The sequence below is a fragment of the Euphorbia lathyris genome, chromosome 9 (genome assembly GCF_963576675.1).
Source record: "Euphorbia lathyris chromosome 9, ddEupLath1.1, whole genome shotgun sequence".
Classification (NCBI taxonomy): Eukaryota; Viridiplantae; Streptophyta; class Magnoliopsida; order Malpighiales; family Euphorbiaceae; genus Euphorbia; species Euphorbia lathyris.
This window is the reverse complement of record NC_088918.1, coordinates 2,769,792-2,773,949: the sequence shown is the minus strand read 5'-3', so window position 1 is coordinate 2,773,949 and position 4,158 is coordinate 2,769,792.

The following is a 4,158-nucleotide window of genomic DNA, read 5'->3' as shown; positions in this document are numbered from 1 at the left end:
CATATTTAATATTCATTTTTATTATGTCATTACCATTAAAAAAAGTAAACATGTTTAATTTTCTATTAGGTCAATGCTAGTTTCTAAAAAAAATGATAACATTTTTACAGTTTTAATGCGTTGGAGACAAAAAAAAAATTTTGCCGAGCCCTAACGGGCTGGACTTTGAAAATTAACTGTCAATTGCACAGTTAATTTTGATTTTTTTTTTTACGTTTTGATTTTTTTTTTTATTAATATGTTTGAGCCCCGGGTCATCCAGGTTCCTGGTTCCGCCACTGGTCGTTTAGCTTGACTACAAACCTCCATTTTATGTAAATGAATGAAGCCTTATAAGGAATCCAAATTCTTTAATAAATATTCTATAAATGCAAATTGGATTTTTAGCTTCAAAATAAATCAATAAAATCCATGACATAAATTTGTAAAAATTATGTAAGAGTTTAGATGTCTCCCTTTTTGACTCTTTTGTTAAGTCATATAACACGTAAAATTCTTCAGTCGGGGTTGTTTCAAACTCTTCAATCATGGATTTCTGCACCACAAGTTCAGGTGTGGTGATCTCAGCTATTCGGGTGATAGAACTTTCCACTTGATTTGAAATTTCCAGCTTTTTTTCTCCAATTGAAATATCTTCACAGCTTATCACCAAACATGTATCTAAACATTCCTCAAGGACTTCTTCATGTTGAGGTTCAATCAAGTTATATGCTTCACTGGAAAAATCTGAATATGGTTCATCAGTTGACGTAATTGCAATCATACCTTCTAAAGTTTTCATTATATTTCTCTGAGAAGCATCAATATTTTTGGTAAAAGTCTCCAATGAAGAGAATTTATTATTTATCTGCTCAACAATTTCGATTATTTCATTCCATTGTGGATCCTTCTCATGCTCAAAATTTGGTGATAAGGTTTGAGAATCTTGATGACACACATAACCATTCTCCCAATATGGGGAAAACGTGCTTGAAATTTCTTCTCTAGGCAACTCATATTGATCATCCATATAACAAGAATGTGTATAAAGATTTGAATTTTGATATTGACAATCCAGTTCAAAATGTAAACCACCGCAATGTATACATGTCGCATCGCGAAGAGAGACATCTGGAAAGTTATCCTTCATAAACATCAAAAATTTATCCTCATTGGCTTGAGCTTGCATCTCTAAGTGGTTGTTGAATGTTGGAGCATTAAACCACCATGGATAACTATTTTGGTCCATCACCTTGCAAAATAACATAAAAGAAAAAAAAGTAAAAAGGAACAAAATATAAAAAAACGCACGCTTAAATTAATAGAACTTCAACTAAATCAAAATTATAAAACAAACAATCCCCGGCAACGGCGCCAAAAACTTGATGCTCAAAATGTGTATCGTGCAAAACTAAGGGCAAGTGCACCCCATCGTGATCAAGTAATAAAGAATAAGTAGAGTATCGTTCCCTCGAGGATTGTGTTTATATCTATTGATTTTTGTGAATTTCTATTATCTAAGCAATCAAAATTTGAATTGTTTGAGATACTAAACTAATGAATTTAAAACAACTAAATAAAGTAAACAAAGAAGGAACAAAATGGATTTAAATATGATGTAAATCACTAGAGTAAGGCTTCACCTAACCTAATGTATATAATCCACATAACAATCATATTCAAGTTCTTAAGTTTTAATCTAGAGACTGTGATTATTTCCTAAAGTAATTAACCTAGCTTTGGTCCAGTCAAGAATAAAGATATAATGAAAGCATTAAGTTCTCTGAAATAACCCCAAAGTTAAGTCGTGAAACTAAACCCTGAAAAACCGCACCGCATAGACACAGGTCTAAACTATGTAATTCCATTAATTATCTTAGTGTCGGTCAACCAAAATCATTAATTGTAATTTAGCTAAATATTGGTCAAATATCTAACTAGGAAATTAAGCTCCATAGTTTAATTCTCTAATTAATAAATTATGAACTTGAAATCAGATTGCAAGTAAATCATATACTTCGATTAGGATCCGCCATGGCTTTAGCTATGGAGGAGTTAGTTCATGGTAGATGGAAAGAAAACAAGAAATTTAATAGAAAACAAACTAGAAAACATAATTAAAGAAAAGAAAAGAAAAGATGAAGGAGAATAAATTTTGAAATAAAACTAGAATCAGTTACAAAGGTAGAAAGGAAATGAACAAAAAGAAAACTAAAAAAAAAGTCTAAAAGAGAGAGCTAAAGAGAGTGTGGTGAGGCATGTTCCATGTCTGTTCCAGGTCTGCTTTCATGCTTCCAAATGTAGGTATTTATAGTTGCACATGCCTTCATGCATTCTTTGAAACTTCCAACTTTAATGCCATTAAAGAGAAGATTAATGGAGGATTGAATTCTTTGCTCTAACTTCTTAACTTTAATGTAATTAAAAAGAAGATTAATAGAGAGTTGAATTCTTCTTTGCAACTTTTTAACTTTAATAGAATTAAAGAGAGCATTAAGTAGCTTAACTCTTTCTTGAGCATTCAAAAGACTCTTCAAATAGTCATAACATTCCTTGGAGGGTTATTGAGGAATTTATGACAATAAAGACTTATTTAAAGAGTCATGGATTCTTCATTCTTGAACTGCTATGAGGTCGCAACTGGATGGAGTTCTGGTCGGGCAACTTTATTTACTTCAGTAATGATTCCATAATTGCATTTTTGCCTCAAATAATACCTAAATACATATGGAACAAGAATTATTTCTTAAAACACAAAACTAAACATAAAACAATTATAAAATATTAAAAACTATCTTAAAATGTATGATTACTATAATTAAAATATATTAAAAACTATATGAAAATGCAAGATAACACTTCTCACTGAAATAAGCAATAGGCCTCCTCTCTTGCATCAATACTCCCCCAAATCCTACTCCACCGCGTCACACTCAACTTCAAAGAGCTTATCAAAATCAGAAAATGCTAAAACCGGAGCGGTGCTTAGCTTTTCCTTTATCAATGCGAAGCTACTCTCTTGCTCGTCTTCCCACTTGAAGCCTCTACCCTTCTTCAAGCATTCGGTCATAGGGGCCACAATAGCGCTGAAATTTCGGATGAACCGTCTATAGAAGGTAGCCAACCCGTGAAAGCTTCTAATGTCCCCAACGGTCTTCGGAGTCGGCCACTCCCGAATAGCTCTAACTTTCTCTTCATCCACCCGGATGCCATCCCCACTGATCACATACCCGAGAAACACCAAACTTTCCATCACGAAATCACACTTCTTTGTGTTGGCAAAGAGTTGGTTCTCCCGAAGTAACACTAAGACATCCCACAAATGCTCCACGTGTTCATCGAGTGTCTTGCTATAGATGAGAATGTCATCGAAGTAGACCACCACAAACTTCCCAATCACCGGGCGTAAGACTTGGTTCATTAATCTCATGAAAGTGCTTGGTGCATTGGTCATCCCGAATGGCATCACTAGCCACTCATATAATCCATCATGCGTCTTAAACGCCGTCTTCCACTCATCTCCTGCCTTAATCCGAATTTGGTGGTACCCACTCCTCAAGTCGATCTTCGAAAAGACCTTGGACCCACCCAATTGGTCAAGCATATCATCAAGTCGGGGAATCAGGAACTTGTACCGTATGGTAATCTTATTGATGGCCCGACTATCCACACACATCCTCCACGACCCATCTTTCTTGGGTGTCAACAAAGCCGGTACCGCACACAGACTCATACTCTCCCTAACGTAGCCCATTCTTATCAACTCCTCCACCTTCTCCTTCATCACTTCACTCTCTTTGGGACTCATCCGGTAGTGAGGAAGACTAGGCAAGCTAGCTCCCGTCACTAGATCAATATGGTGTTGGATGTCCCGTAGAGGTGGCAACCCATACGGCAACTCTTCCGGAAAGACGTCACGGAACTCATTGAGCAATCTCCCCACATCTTCCGAAAGTTCACCGTCTTCACTTCCTACCCCAGCTGTCGGCGTGCTAGACTTTACCATCACTACATAGACCGTTTGACTCTCCTCACACTCGTTAATAAACGTCTTGTGAGTTGGGAAAACGATCAAGGTAGACTTCCCTTTGTTCTTGGTCTCTCCCACTAGAGGTGTTAGCACATATCGAACTCCATCCTTTACAAACCGATAGGTGTTCTTCTTTCCGGCATGGGTAG